Consider the following 16664-nt stretch of genomic DNA (forward strand, 5'->3'; position numbering starts at 1 on the left):
TTTTAAAAAAAATTAAAGCACAAAACCTCAGATGTGAAGTAGTGGAAGGAAGCTGTTTATTAAATTGGCATAGTACATCAATTATCAATTTGCCTTTAGGAAACATAGGTATTGAAGTAATAACTTCTCTATTGAATTATGAAGTCAAAATTTTAGAAGTGGCTACAACATCCAAGTAAACACATAAGGAGCTAGAGGTGATGAGGTGTATCTTGGAGCCTTCACAGTAGCCTACTGAAGTTCACAGCTATGCTGTGGGTAGACAGTTTCCTTGAGATGGAGTTCATCCACATTGGGAAGCGCCTTCATTTAGAACCATTTCAGTTAAATTCCCACAACAAGTGTATAAATTTGGATGAATGGGTAAAGTGGAACATAGTTAATATTTATAAACATATAATAGGAATATATTTATTATTACTGCAGATACCTGTATTGTGAGTATTTTTACAACTTGAGCATGGAAGAAAAGTTATTTAAATTTTAGATTCATATTTTTATTTAGTGTTTCTCTCTCTCTCTCTCTCTCTCTCTCTCTCTCTGTGTGTGTGTGTGTGTGTGTGTGTATGTTTGTGTGGCTGTTTTTGTGCCTGGAAGTACGTAGAGTTGTCAGACAACTTTTGGGGGTTGGTTTTACCATGTGAGCATAAGGAACTGAAATTGGGTCCTCATGGAAGCACCCTTTCCCTTATGAGAGATCTTGTCAGCCCCAGAAAGTGTATTTTTTAAAGAACTTATTTGATTCTTAATTTATTAATTTTTTTGATACAGGAATTTGCTGTGCAGCCCACCCAGCTTTTATTTTTCAGTATGTCAAGATCATTCTCCCATGTACAGCTATTGCAGGCATGGGTGGTTGCATCTGGTCCTAGTTTATTTTAAACAACAGCTATTTTGTTAAGTTAAATTTCTTCATGTAATAAAAGAAAGAAAAGTGTTTTTCCTTTCCTCTCTCAAATGCTTTTGGATATCGGAGCATATGAACAATTCTATGAAGTTTAGGCATGATAAATTCTCTTTAGTTAATTAACAAAATATATTAGAAAAATGTGGGCATGGTTGGACATTTTATTTTATCCCTTCTTTATAGTCTTATGTACACATTCAAATTGATATTCAGATAATAAGGAGAACCCGTACTGAGGTTCATCACTTTCTAATCACTGTTGGGAGACTTACCAGGAATTAAATTCATCATAAATTGAGAAGTAGCTCCAGGAGTTTTATCTCAAGACTTTTTACCATTACCACTTCAGACCTCTCAATATATGGGTTGATTAGAAGACTATATGTACCACTTTTCTAATTTGTGCTAGTGATGAGAAAATAGGCAAAAAATATCTTCAGAGATTACTGCTCAGCAAATCTTTTTGCAACTTTAATAATGCTGTTTCTTTAAAGTATAGGAGAGTTTCTGCTAGGTAAGTATTTTGCTTCATGGGTTAAATTCTCCCTTTAAGTTCAGTTTGCAACACAGAAGTCTGTAGACTTGAACGTGTACTAAAGATTTTGAAAGGATTTGAATGTGAGCTCAGTTACCAGGAGCCAGCCTGAGATGTATATTTAGCCAGCTGCTAAGTCTTTCTCATGGAGCGGCCTAACCATGCTGTCACATGATTCATAGTCTTTTTGCAAACTCTTCATTTTATAACATAGAATTAAGTAACTATGTCTTCTTTACCTATTTTTGAGGAGGGCCTTCAGTCATCTAGACTATGTACAAAAAATGAAAAAGTAAATGCCATGCATTTCAGAAAAGGAAGGGGCCCACCATCAGATGGAGAGAATTTTCTATTTATCTAATGTTTTGCCCACCTGTGTGCCTGTGCACCAGGAGAGGGCACCAGATCTTATAGATGGTTGAGCTACCATGTGGTTGCTGGGAAGTGAACTCATGACCATTGAAAGAACAGAGAGTGCTCTTAACCTCTGAGCCATCTCTCCAGCCCATATGGAGAGCATTTACAATGTCTCTCTGTGGGAGTCAGTCCATTGTCTCACAACAATGGCTTTCTGTGCTCAGTCAACATAAAAATTTCAATTTAGATACAGGAAATACAATTGCTTAGAAAAGGAGGCTCTACTACACTTTCCTATAGTCAAAAGCCATCATTTTACAATGCTACTTTTAAAATTAAAGTCTCTCTGGCTATGACTTTCCCCCTTTCTAATGAAAGCAGGAAGACTGCATCAAGGTTCAGTTTCCATCTCCAGTGCTTCCTGACTGGTGCCTTGTTGACTGAGGTAGACAGACACTAGTGCTACTCCCTATGTTACTCCTAAGGTGAAACTTACTCGCCGAACTAGGGTCTCCTGATATGGCCGGTAGGAATTAAAACTTGGCCAGGTTGGAGGGAGTCTCTACAAGACTGAGGATGAGGCAAGTTAATTATTTTTAAATTTTAAGACATGCAAGCCAAACATCTATAGAGGAATTTTAATCCAACAACATGGCTTCTCTGATAAGGAATCACATCCAAAGACTTTCTAGCTGGAATGCAGACACACTCTGGATTACAGTATGACCTGGCTGGAATAAGACATGCCCTCAGTACACACCTTTAATTCCGAACAATGAAGGTAAGGTTAGTTTATAGAAGGAAGCAGCCATGCTTGAAAGTAACATCTAATTGAGAAGCAGTCAAGTGATGAATCAGAGAGATATTTGACAAAGTGAATCGGAGATAAAACACATCCAACTCTCATACTCTCAAGAGAACAGGACAGGAATGAGAGGCTACTTAAGAGCAGTGCAAGGAGAGAGATGAGTTTTCTTCCAAGAGTTTCTTACTGGGATAGTTTTACAGAGGCAGGTTTCAGAGATAACAAGCTAGATACAGCAGAAGACAGAATGATCCAGGAGCCAGAAGATTAAAACATATTGCCAGAATTAGTTTGAGGCCAGGCAGAGCAATTCAGTCAGAAGTCAAGAGAAGCCAGTTTAAATCACTATCTTGGAGAGGAGTTTGGGCTAAAACAACTCAGTTGAACCAGCCAGTGAGAGTATAGAAAGAGCTAGAAAGGCTTGGGAATAGTTCTTATCCCCTCATCTGAGGAAATAAAAACAACTTTTATAACCATCAAAGAAGATATGGAGTAGAAAATCTTAAGGTCATTGTGCTTTTCTGTTAACAAAGTGAAGCACAGGAAGACCAGGCACATAAGCCTGCTATGTTTCAGCAGCAGCAGATACATTCAACAGAGACAACAGAGCAAGAAACAGCAATTCTGCAGGCTCGCCCTTCCCCCGAGATTTCACCAACTCTTTTCTTTCAGTCACTAGTTTATCTGAGTCATTGTTGGTAGAGACTCTGTTCTTCTCTCAATCTCTGTCACAATCCCCTTTCTTTTCTGTAGACAAAGCCTCTGCAGACGCTTTTGAACTCCTTCGTCCATTTTCCATAGGTTGGGGCAGTATTTCAAGTATCCACACTGGCTTCTCAAGACCATGAGGAAAAACACAAACATAACCTCAGCTCCAGTGAATCTCTCCAAAGAAGCATGACCTTGAATTATTTCAGAAGGGTCTAAAAATGACCATCCTTGCCCAAATTTTAAAAAATTAAAGCACATAAAATAGAAGATAAAAGATTGTGAGGAGTAGCCTCACCTTTCTTCCCCTCTCTTATTTTTAAATAACATTAATTTGTCCATTAGTTCTTTTCATAGCAAATTGACCCTGAAGTTTATATGGAATGCCTGTGACATGGGTTATAGCACACTGTAGGCAAAAATCCTGAAAAGGCATGACAGTATATGCATTATTGGTTTTTTATATTTTCACAGGGCCCTAAAACAGCAAAAGCTCTGAGTAAAAAGGTGATCATTCTAAATAGTTAAAGACTTCTGTTTTACTAAAGCACACACCAGTCACTCAGAAGTTATTTTAAGAAAACACAAAAATATTTATCTGCTGCAGATTTTAAAATACTTTAGTGGTCAAATCTATCTAATCTATCATCTAGGTATCTATCATCTGTCTGTCTGACTATTTTCATAATCCTCTACTTATCATTTATCTATCTTCATCATTATCTACTTATCATCTATCTATCTATCTATCATCTGTCTATCTATCTATCTATCTATCTATCTATCTATCTATCTATCTATCTATCTATCTATCATATACCCATTATCTATCCTACCTTATCTATCACCCACCTGCCTGTCTGTCTATCATCTATCATATCTCTAGTTTCTCTTTTAGAAAGTGCCTCAGCTATAACACTATTAACATACTTTTCATCCCTTCATGATTTAGTTATAAATCACAGTGATAGTTAGATTTAGTCAGTCTACCTATCTGTCTGTCTATCTACTTTTAGGAAGAAATCTGGTTTATTTAATTCAATGAAAAGAGAGTAAGGCCTAGGAGTAATAGAACATTCTCTCTCTCTCTCTCTCTCTCTCTCTCTCTCTCTCTCTCTCTCTCTCTCTCTCTGTGTGTGTGTGTGTGTGTGTGTGTGTGTCTGAGAGCCTGAGCCTGAGCATGTGTGTAAGTGTGAGCATGTGTCTTAATGTGACTGTATGTAGGTATGATTGTTGTGTGTGAGTATGAAGTGTGTGTGTGAGAATATTCATAAATGTGCATGAACATGCACTCATAACATGAACTATGTGCATGTGTGTGTGAGTGTATGCATATGTGTATGTGTTTGCATGTTGGGGATGGGGAGTTGGTATTCCCCATCTTGGAGAAGTCCTTGTTTGCTTAAGGTAAGCCTTGGTGTGCAAGTCCCTAAGATGCGATGGCCATCACTATGCATGTTATTTCTTGTTATGGAATTCTGCTATACAAATGGGGAAGGTTTTTTTCCAGGTTGTCATTAATTCTGACTGGCTGCACCATTCTGCTATTCTGATGTTCTATTGTTAGGTAATTTGCAGTTTTCTCTTTTGGGGATCCTTTCTGGAGCAGACTTGCCTGCAGATCAATTACCTCTCTGGTTTCTTAGTCATGGCCTTCTCTCTCCTTCCCCTAGCAGAGCAACAACCCAATCTTTCATTCTTTAATTATTTTTGGACAATTGCACATATGTATACAATGTGTATGAATACACACTGTCATCTCTCTTATTCCCTCCCACTCCTGATGACTCCCTGTTTCTCAACTAGTCCTGTTCTTACTTTCATGTTTTTATTCAGGCCTATCCAGGCATCCACAGATGCTGTGTGTTTATGATTGCAATACCGTGTCATACTCAGAAGACAGGATTCAAGGCATTCCCTTCTACCATCCAGTTCTTAACAAACTTTCCATCCTCTGTTCAACAGTGTTTCCTGGGTCTTGGAGGGCTTAGTACAGATTGCTTTGAGGGCCACAAGGCAAGTTCTCCAAGAAAGCTTGTCCTCTCATGTCTCAAGGTAGCAGTCAACATGAGGAAAAAGCAGAGAGGCATTCTGGCTGTATCAGGGTGTTGAGACTTGAAACCTCTTATCTTCCAGCCTGTGCAATGCATCTCTGAGTATCTCACGTCCAGTGCCAAGCAGGGAAGATGAGTTCAAGCCTTCCAGAGCAGGGAGGTCTTATAAAACACAGTTTCCCTGACAGAAAACACCAAGCATCTCCAAGGCCACACAATGCAACTGCAAAGGCCCTGAATGAGGAGAAAAGGGAAGAGATGAAATTCTTGCTTTCCATATAGGTCACCAGTGTGTGTGAGATTTGACGGTCTGGAGAAAAAATATATTTTTTATCCCCAACTAAAAAAAAAAAAAAAGTGTATTTAGTTCACTGCAAAGAGTATATGTAGCTGGCATGACACTCACAGAAGAAATTCTTGCTTTTTTTTCTTACCATAAATGACATGCTTGCTAAGGTCACAAGGAGAAATAGGATCACTTAGACATCTCAAGTTTAAAATAAATGCTAATGTATTTGGATATAACTAAATTGAACACAGATTTTTGGATCATGTTTTTTATTTTAGTATTCTTTAGAGTATAATACAGTTTTCTTTTAATTTAGCACTGATGAGAAGTATAAAATCAACCTGAGTTTTGCATTTCTTTTATCTGTCTGCATACAAAACTTTTATCTTACATCTTTGAAATGATAATAAGAATCTGGGAGTGGGTAGTGTGCCAGAAAAGGTGAAGTAAAGAGCTATGGGTTTTTTTCTAATTTAATTAATTAATTAATTTTCTTTTATTGAAAATATTCTGATTGCAGTTTCCTCTTTCCCAATTTCTTCCAGTTCCTCACAACTTAATCTTCCATGGGGATTCACACCCTTTATGTTTCTCCGTAGAGGGAAAAACAGGCATCTAATGAATAGTAACAAAATATAATAAGATTAACAACAACAACAAAAAAACCCAAAAAACAAAAAACAAAAAGGACAAAACAGAAGAAAAAGTGCCAATGAAGGAAGATACATGACCAGATGTGATGGTGCACACCTTTAGTCCTAGCACCTGAGTTTAAGGCCAGCCTGGTTTACAGAGCATGTTCTAAGACATCAGGACAACACAGAGAAACCGTGTCTCAAAACAAAACAAAACAAAACAAACAACAAAAAAAGCAAACCAACAAAAAAACCCCAAACAATAATAATAAGTAAATAAAACAAAAAATAAGTTTAAAAATAGGCATTTCTTTGAGGCTAGAAAGGTTTTCAGTGGTTAGGGGCACTTGCAGAGGATGCAAGTTCAGTTCCCGGCATCCATGTTAGACTTGCAGCAGTCTATAACTGCCACTCCAAGGGATCCAATGCTGTTCTTGGGCACCAGGCCAAGTATGTATATGGTGTATATACATACATGCAGACAAATATTTGTACACAAAAGTAAAAATAAAGAATTAAAAAAATTTTTTTTATTAATTTATTCTTGTTACATCTCAATGTTTATCCCATCCCTTGTATCCTCCCATTCCTCCCCCCCCCCCATTTTCCCATTATTCCCCTCCCCTATGACTGTTCCTGGGGGGGATAACCTCCCCCTATATATTCTCATAGGGTATCAAGTCTCTTCTTGGCTACCTGCTGTCCTTCCTCTGAGTGCCACCAGGTCTCCCCCTCCAGGGGACATGGTCAAATGTGAGGCACCAGAGTACCACTCAACTGTGGAGAATATTCTGACCATTGGCTAGATCTGGGAAGGGGTTTAAAGTTTACCTCCTGTATTGTCCTTGGCTGGTGCCTTAGTTTGAGCAGGACCCCTGGGCCCAAATCTGCCTATCATATTGTTCTACTTGTAGATTTCTAGGACCCTCTGTATCCTTTTATTTTGCTATTCTCCCATGCGTCTCTCATTTAGAGTCCCAATAGGATGCCCTCCCCTCTGTCCCAGTTTTCTGGTAAGTGAAGGCTTTCATGGGACATGCCCCTTGGGCTAGTATGCAAATATAAGTGAGTATATACCATTTGATTCTTTCTGCTTCTGGGTTAACTCACTCATTATGATCATTTCTAGCTCAATCCATTTGTCCACAAATTTCGGGAATTCCTTGTTTTTAATAGCTGAGTAGTATTCCATAGTGTATATGTACCACAGTTAGCACACAACAAGAAAATTTGCTCAACCATGTTCATAGCAGCCTTATTCATAATAGCCAGAACATGGAAACAGCTAAGTGTTCCTCAGTAGAAGAGTGGATAAAGAATTTTTTAAAAGCACAAATATAATGTAGTTAGCACATGCAGGAATCCCATAAAAAGACAAAATCAGGAGCCATAATATATATGTAAAGGACTTATAAGGTTAAAAAAAAATGCATGGACACAACATCATGAGGCAAAGAACCTCCAAAGATGCCACTGAGTTTGTTTTCTATTGTCCATCTACTGCTGGGAGTGGGGCCTATCCTTAAAGGTGGTTTGTGTGCCCAGTGAGATTTTCTTAGAGAAAACTAATTTTTCATTTTCCAGTGGCTATTAATCGGGGATAGATCCTGGGTTAAGAATACAGCACATGTCCACTTTTCTACTCAGCTTTATGACTACATTTGGTGTAGATCCATGTAGGCCCTATGCACGCTGCCACAGTCTTCATGAGTTTGTGTTGGTCTGAGTTCTCCTGTGTTTAGAAGGCCTTGTTTCTTCAGTGTCTTCTGTACCGTCTGGCTGTTCTGCTCTTGCCACTACCTCTTCCACTAGAGTTCCCTATCCCTCAGGGAAGAGGTTTGATGGTGACATCCCATTTAGGCTGAGTCTTCCAGGGTCTCTCACTTTCTGCACATTGGCTGTTTCCACTTGCTAAAGTAGGAAGCTTCTCTGATGATGGCTGAACAAGGCTAGAATGGAATGTTGTTAGGAGTCATTTTATTGTTACATTCCTTTAGCAGAAAAATAGCACAAGGTGTTCCCCTGGTCTACCTAGTCTCAGGTTCTTGGTCACAAAAGCAGAGTTGAGTATGGGTTCCAACTCATGAAATTGGCCTTAACTCAAAACAGATATTGGTTGCTTATTCCCAGAGGTTTTGTGCCACTATTACACTAGCATATAATTTGCAGGCAAGTCATTCCTGTAGATCTCAGAGTTTATAACAGGGTTGATAATTAACTTTCTCTTTTGGTAGTATGTTGGCTACTTTCCATCACCACAAGTATTATTAGTATGTGTGAAGGCTCTAGAAAGGCACCAACTCAACTTCTCCATGCTCAGTGAGCTGTGTTGGTGCTGTCTTGAATGATATGACTTTATTATCAGTTTGTGGAGGGCAACTAATAGCCTTAGAAATAACCTATGATATTTAGGGGTCCCCTATGATACTTAGGGGTCCCCATGGAACTCTTCTTCCAACAACTCCATTAGAAAGAACCCATCCACGGAACTGGAAGATTCATTTAGTGATTAGAAATGTCCAGTTGGAGCTCCAACTCCTCTGTTCTTAGAAAATCCATTTAGATTACCTTCATGCTATGTATGTATATATTTTAGGAAGCTTCTTTTGTGCTAGATTTTCATATGGCACTTCAAATGGCCATTAGTTTTAGCTGTTCATCCCTATATTCCCCCCTCACACTTCTCTTCCTTCCCACTCCATGTTTGATACTTTAGTTCCAGGCTCACCTCCCTCATCCATCCACAATTATCTATTCCATTTTCCTTTCGTAGAGAGATCCATTACCCTCCCTAGTCCCTTAGTCTATACCTAATCTCTGTGTTTATCAATGACTTAACATCTAATAACCACATATAAGTGAGTACATCCCATATTTATATCTCTGGGTCCTGGATAATCCTTTCTCAGGCTTACTTTTTCTAGCTCCATTCATCTGAGAATTTTAATTTTTTTAAACTAGCTGAGAATATTCCAGCATGTAAATGTACCACATTTCCTTTACCCTTTTATCCATTAACAGATATTGAGGCTGTTTCCAATTTCTGACTATTATGAATAAAACAGCAATAAACAGTTGAGTGTCCTGTAGTAGCAGGAAACATTGTTTGGGTATATGCCCAAGAGTGGGAGATCCATTCACAGCTTTATGAGTAACTGTCAACTTGGTTTCCATAGTGTCCATAAATGTTTGCCTTCCCACCAGCAGTAGATGAGTTTTCCCTTTACTCCAAATGATCACCAGAATGACATGTTGTTTGTTTTTGTTTGTTTGTTTGGTTTGGTTTGGTTTTATCTTGACCATTCTGACTAGTGCAAGATGAATTTTCACTTGCATTTCCTTGTTTTTAAGTGCTTTTCAGCTACTTGAGTTTCCTCTTTTGAGAATTCTCTGTTTAGATCTGTACACCATTTTTAATTTAGTTATTTGTATTCTTGATATCTAGCTTTTTGAGTTTGCTATATATATTTGGATATTAGCCTTCTAAAAGATGAGTAGCTGGTAAAAATATTTTCTCCTTCTCTAGCCTGCCGCTTTATCTGAATAATGGTATCCTTTGCCCTCCAAAAGTTTTTCAATTTTATGAGGTCCAATTTATTAACTGTTGATCTTAGTGCCTATGTTAACAATGTTCTGTTCAGAAAGTCTTTTTTCTGTGCCAATGAGTTCAAAACTTTTCATCATTTTATTTTTCTGTCAGACTCAGTGTATCTGGCCTCTTTAATGTTTTAGATCTATTTGGAGTTGAGTTTTGTATAAGGTAATCAGTATTGATTTATTTGAATTCTTCTACATGTAGATATCAAATTTGACCAGCACCATTTGTTTATCCTTTTTTCCCAATGTGTATTGATCAACAGTTCTGGTTTTGTGCCAGTGCTATATTGGCTTTTTATTACTATAGCTTGGTAGCATGATTGAAGATTGAGCCTTGCTAATAGTCCTTTTATTATTCAGGATAGTATTAGATATCCTTGTTTTTGTTTTGTATTTTTATATGAAGCTGAAAATTGTCCACTCAAAATCTGTGAAGTTGAACATGGGAGATCTTTCTATCTTCTGGTATCTTTTTCAGTTTCTTTCTTCAGTGTCTTTTTTTTTTTTAATCACACAAGTCCTTCACTTGCTTGGTTAGAGTTACTCCAAGATAGTTTATATTATTTGAAGCTACTGTGAAAGTGAAAGGTATTGTTTCTCTCATGTCTTTCTCAGTCCATTTGACATTTGTACATAGGAGGGTCCCTGATTTTGGTACATTAATTTTTATCCTGCTACTTAGCTGAAAGTTTTTTTTTTTTAATCACCAGATGTAGGAGTTTCTTGGTGGAATATGTATATTATGATATCATATATATGAAGATACTTTGATTTTTTTCCCTTCCTATTTGTATCCCCTTGATCTTCTTCATTGTCTTATTGCTTTAGATAAGACTACAAGTACTATATTGACTAGGTACAGTAATAGTGGACCATCTTGTCTTTGGTTTGTGATTTTAGTGGAAATGTCTTGAGGTTCTCTCCATGTTGGTTATGGGCCAGCTGTAAACAGCTTTTATTATATATAGACGTGTCTCTTTTATCCATAATATCTCCAGGATTTTTATCATGAAGGAAGTTGGATTTGGTCAAAGATCTATTCTGTATCTAATAAAATGATCATGTGGTTTTTACCTTTTTGTCTGTTTATATGTTGGATTACATATGCTGAACTGCCGCAAAGTCTCTGGGATGAAATGTACTTGATCACTGTCAATGATCTTATTGATGTGCTCTTAGATTTGATTTACAAATATTTTATTAAGAAATTTTGCATCTATGTTTTAAAGGTATTGATCTGTAATTCTCTTTCTTTGTTGGGTCTTTATGTGGTTCAGATATCAGGGTAATTATGGCCTCATAAGAAGTATTGAGAAATGTTTCTTCTGTTTCTATTTTGCAGAATGATTTGAGGATTATTAGCATTAATTCTTTTTTTAAAAGATTGGTAGATTTCTGAGATAAAACTCTTTAGCCAGCATATTTTTTTGGTTGGGAGACTTTTACTGTCTGCTTCTACTTCACTAGGGGTTATAGGTCTGTTTATATTCCTTATCATCTTGATAATTTTGATAGCTGTTCTATAGCTATACATAAGTGCTATTTTATCCATTTCTTTTAGATTTTTCAATTTGGTAGAGGGTTTAAAAGCATGTCCTTATGATTCATTGGATTTCTTTGATATGTGTTGTTAGTCCCATTCATCTCTAAATTTGTTAATTTAGATTTTCTCTTATCAATTTTCTCAAAGAACAACCTCTTTGTTTCATTGATTGTGTGTGTTTGTGTTATTGTTTTCATGTCTGGATTTGATTATTTATTGCAATCTAATCCCTTTAGATATTTGTTCTCCTCTTTCTAGTGCTTTCTGATTGTTGTTATGTTACTAATATGAACTTGCTCTATATTTTTAATGTAGGTACGTAATGCTACGAACTTACCTCTTAGGAGCACTTTATTTTTTTCCCTTAAAAAATTTATTTAATTAATTTATTCAGATTACAACCCAATTGCTATCCCCTCACATGTATCCTCCCATTCTTCCCTCCCTCCCTCTTTCACTCTATTCCCCTCCTTTATGTCTGTGACAGAGGGGACCTCCTCCCCCACCATATGGTCACAGCCTATGGAATCTCATATTGGTAGCCTGTTTATCCTTTCTCTGAGTGCCACCATGCCTTCCCACTAAGGGGAAGTGGCTTCGGATCACTTTCATTGTGTCCTAAAAGTTTGGGATATTGTCTTTTCATTTTCATTAAATTTTAAAAGTTTTTAATTTCTTTCTTAACCTATTTTTTAAATTCAATATTGAGTTGTTTTGTTTCCATGAGTTTGTGGACTTTCTATTGCTATTGATATGAAGCTGTAATCTGTGGTAGTCAGGAAGGTCATTTCAATTATGAAAGGTGTTATTTCAATTTTATTGTATCTAGCGAGATTTGTCTTATGTCCAAGTGTATATCCAATTTGAGAGAAAATTCCGAGGTGATGCAAAGAATGCATACTCTTTTGGTTTGGAATGAAATACTCTGTAAATATCTGCAGATATGGCAACATTTAGCTCCAGTATTTCTCTGTTTAGTTTTTGCCTGGGTAGCCTATCCATTGATGAGAGTGGAGTGCTGAGGTCCCCGATTATCAGCATGTGATGGACAATATGTGATTAAACTAGTGTTTCTTTTATGAACTTGGGTGTCCTTGTGTTTGGTGTATAGATTTTAAGAATTGCCATATCCGTTGGTGGATTTTTCTCTTTGATAAGTATGTAGTATCTATCCTTCCCTCTCTTTTCTGATTCCTGTTGATTTGAAGTCTCTTTTATCAGATATTAAATGGCTACACCAGTTTGCATCTTAGGTCTGTTTGCTTAGAACATCTTTATCCACCCTTTTACTCTGAGGTGAATCCATTCCTGATACCAAGGTGTGTTTCTTGGGTACAGCAAATGGATGGATATTGTTTTCATAGCCTCTCTGTTAATCAGTATCTTTTTATTGGGGAATTGATGTCATTGGTGTTGAGAGATATCGGTGAGAGGTGTTTCAGTTGTTTAACCTCTTCACATCAAAGTTTTCCTTCTTGTTCCATCTGTGAGTGGATTTGCATGAGTCTGTGGGATTAGATTTGGAGAGGAGGGAGCCTGAACATTGCCTGCCTGCTTCCCTGGCTCATGTCAACAATCTAGTTTCTAAAGTAGAGAGGGCAGAAATAATAAATAATATTATGTAGTAAAAACAATCATGATAAAATGAAGCATAAAGCATATTGGATTAAATATTTTTTCCAGATGAACTATTTGATATTAGTGTTTCAACCTCTGCTTTTTTGACTAGCTTTTAAAATGTAAATTTAGTTCCTACTGTGTATATTTAACATGATGGCAACAATTTCCAGAAATGTACACCTAGTTCAGAGACTCGAACATGTAAAAAAGTTACTTAACACAGTGATACAGTTATGACATCAGAGAAATAATGTCGGGGAGGGTATCAGAACCAAACTTGGATACCGAAGTGCTGTGCCATCCAATATATTCTTCTGTTCATTTATGCGGCATCTAGCTCTCAGGAATGGCACGGAGCCTAAATCAGAAGAAATAATAGCAGTTTTCTAATTTTGCACACCCTTTTTTTCCTTTCTTCCAAACTGTGTTTATATACTGTCATTGTTCTTTTGCATAGTTTACTCTTGGGAAAAGCAGAGAATTAGTTTAGTGATCCAGGCAGATGAAGTAAAACATTTCATATGTGTTTTTCTTATATTTCCACCTAGAATTGTAGAAGAACTATCTCAATTTTGAGTTAGAATTATGTGTGTGTGTGTGTGTGTGTGTGTGTGTGTGTGTGTGTGTGTGAGAGAGAGAGAGAGAGAGAGAGAGAGAGAGAGAGAGGAAAAAGAAAAGGTAGATCTCAAAGAGTCTATTAATTTTTCTCAGTTAAATCTTGAGTGGCTGCACTTCATCAGGCTCTTGGAACTGCTGGAGAATAAAAGCCACAGAGAAGCTCTTGTCAGGGTCTTCTGTTCCTTCGTTGGGAACCCAGTGTCCTGCTGTGGTGTGTCTAGAACAAGCAGAGACTGATTTTCAAGGCCCACACCAACAGCCTCCCTTGCCCTTGGCTTCCTTGGCTTTTCTGGTGGGTACCAGCAGGAAGCCAGAGAGCAGGATTCAAATGGGGGTGGAGCAGATCCAATGCCTTGTCCTATCATGCAATGCTGACCATCATTTGATTATGCTTATTGGATGATGTTCACCCCTCCTGCTCTGAGGCTGGGTCTGTGGGCATTTCTCTCTTTTTCTCTCCCTTCCTCCCTCCCTTTCTTCCTCCCTCCTTTCTGGCTGTCTTTCCTTCTTTTAAAATTTGAGACAGGGTCTCATTATGTAGCTCAGGCTGTCCTGGAGCTCTCTGGGTAGACCAGAGTGGCCTCACAGAGATCCATCCACCTTCCTCTGCCTCCTGATGCAAGTGCTGGGATTAAAGATGTGGGCCACTATGCCTGGATTATGGTGCATTATTCTCTATCTCTTGTTATTTCTCTAAGTGTTATCTACTTTTACAGTTCTTTTAAAGATTCTTGGAGTAGCCAGTTTCAGTATACACCTGGATTGTCATGGGATGGGACACACTGTATAGTGTGTTTCAACAAAATCTCTGACGGATGATTAGTGTATAAATTGATTAAATTTGAAGTTTGAAGACCTTCCTTAATAACAAAGGATAAAAGAGTTGAATGATTACAACAGGGGAAATTCTAGTTCATTAGAATTTTATCTCATTACAAATGTATGTATTAGATTTTTTATTTTACTGAAATAAGCCTTGTCTACTTAAGCTTTGCTAGGAAGGTCATAGGGACGAATGTAGAATAAACTCTCACAATAGTCTGACATTTGTAACTACAACTGCCCTATACCAAAATATCACTCAGTGCATACTTACTAATGAACAAATGCTACAAAAGTAATAAAAAGTTATTTCTAATAGGCAAATTAATTTTCATTTTTTTTGAGACAGGGTTTCTCTGTGTAGCCTTGCCTGTCCTAGACTTGCTTTGTAGACCAGGCTGGCCTCGAACTCACAGTAATATGTCTCTGCCTCCCGAGTGCTGGGATTAAAGGCGTGTGCCACCATGCCCGGCATCATTAGAGATTTAAAAAATGATCACAATTTTTAAAACTGGGCTGTCTTCTGCTCAAAGATTCTGTTAACCTTGGCCTGAAAGTGAAAGAGCTTATTGCAACATAGCCCATAGTTCTCTGTAAAACCTTTCCTTATATTTATCACAAATGAAAGTAACACAATCTGGTTGCAAGAAGGTTAGTGTGGCTAATATGGTAGCCACCATTTTAGCAGCACCTAAAACTGGCGTTTCCAGCAGCATTTTCCAGGGACCTAGAAGTGTTTGTGTCTGGGACAGTGTTAGACAAGCTGGCTTATTTTATTGAATTCAATTTCAATGTACCATTCCATAATTTTTTAAACATAATTAATCCACTTTATTTTTCTTGTAAAAACCCTTATGTGGTAGCCACAGCTGGAGCCTGGGTCCTCTGAACAGACACTCTGGTGCGGATTTTTACAAGATGATCAGTGAATTCCTGATAAGGAGACTTGGTGAGCACAGTTTCTTTCCAGAGATCGGGTGTCAGGTAGCTATAGGTCTTGGAAATGGCATCAAAAGTGGCCTTGGCAAAGTTGCCCAGGGTGGCAGTACAGCCCCTGGCTGATGTGTAGCAGTCATTAATACCAGCCATCATCAGTAGCTTCTTGGGCATAGGAGCTGAGACAATGCCAGTGCCTCTGGGGCCAGGAATGAGATGCACCAAAACAGAGCCACAGCGGTCTGTGTCACCTTGCATGGAACAGTGTGTGGCTTGCCAATCTTGTTCCCCCAGCAGCCTTTCCGCATGGGGACGATGGAAAGCTTGGCCAAGATGATGGCCCCTTGGATGGCAGTGGCTACCTCCTTGGAGCACTTGACACCAAGACCAACGTGACCATTGTAGTCCCCAATAGCGACAAAAGCCTTGAACCTGGTCCACTGGCCAGCCCGTGTCTGCTTCTGCACTGGCATGATCTTGAGAACTTTATCCTTCAGGGATGCGCCCAGGAAAAAGTCAATAATCTCGCATTCCTTAATGGGCAGGAAAAACAGATAAATCTCTTCCAAGGACTTGATTTTCATATCTTTAACCAGGCAGCCCAGCTTGGTAACGGGGATCCACTCCTTGTCTTCGGCTTTTCCTCCACGAGCCCCGCGGCCTCGACCATGGCCACGGCCTCGGCCAGGACTGCAGCCCCTAAAACCGCTGCCGAATCTTCCGCGGAAGCCACCTCGCCCTCCTAATCCTGGGCCTCCGGGTCCTCTGGGCCCTCCCGCTGCACCGGCGTCACCTGCCATTTGGTGTTTTCCCGAGGAAGAAGAAGCTCATTCCATAATTTTTAATTTCAAAAGTATAATAGCCTTATGTAGACTATTAAAAGCCACTTTTGGTGTCACATATTGTTCCTTGGTGTTCTATGGAAATAACTCACGGAGAAGCAGCTCATGGGAGTAATTAGGTGGCATGGCCATGCTCTGGTCTCTGCCAGGCACTCCACGACCCATATCAAGTGACCTGCATCTCTACCTTGCTCGCTGCACTGTAAATCTGAGGATTCGCTATGTTTGGGATTGGTGAACCACTTCAGACAGCACTTGGCCTTTCACAAGCATTCAGTACATGTGAGTCATCTTTCCTAACAGGGTGTTCTCATGGGCACACACATGTCCAAGAACATCCCATTTTCTCCTAACCATAATGGGAGAATTATTCCATGGAGTCGATCACCAAGGGTT

At 38.5% G+C, this 16664-nt stretch overlaps 1 protein-coding gene and 1 pseudogene across 2 annotated transcripts in view; both read right to left on the reverse strand.

Moving 5' to 3' along the window:
* Positions 1-16664, reverse strand: part of Rb1cc1 (RB1 inducible coiled-coil 1) — a 543496-nt gene that overhangs the window by 222330 nt on the left and 304502 nt on the right. The gene's annotated exons all lie outside the window — the stretch shown is intronic.
* LOC127201087 (40S ribosomal protein S2-like) lies at positions 15343-16226 on the reverse strand (annotated as a pseudogene).

This window comes from Acomys russatus, chromosome 2 (assembly GCF_903995435.1).
Source record: "Acomys russatus chromosome 2, mAcoRus1.1, whole genome shotgun sequence".
NCBI lineage: Eukaryota > Metazoa > Chordata > Mammalia > Rodentia > Muridae > Acomys > Acomys russatus.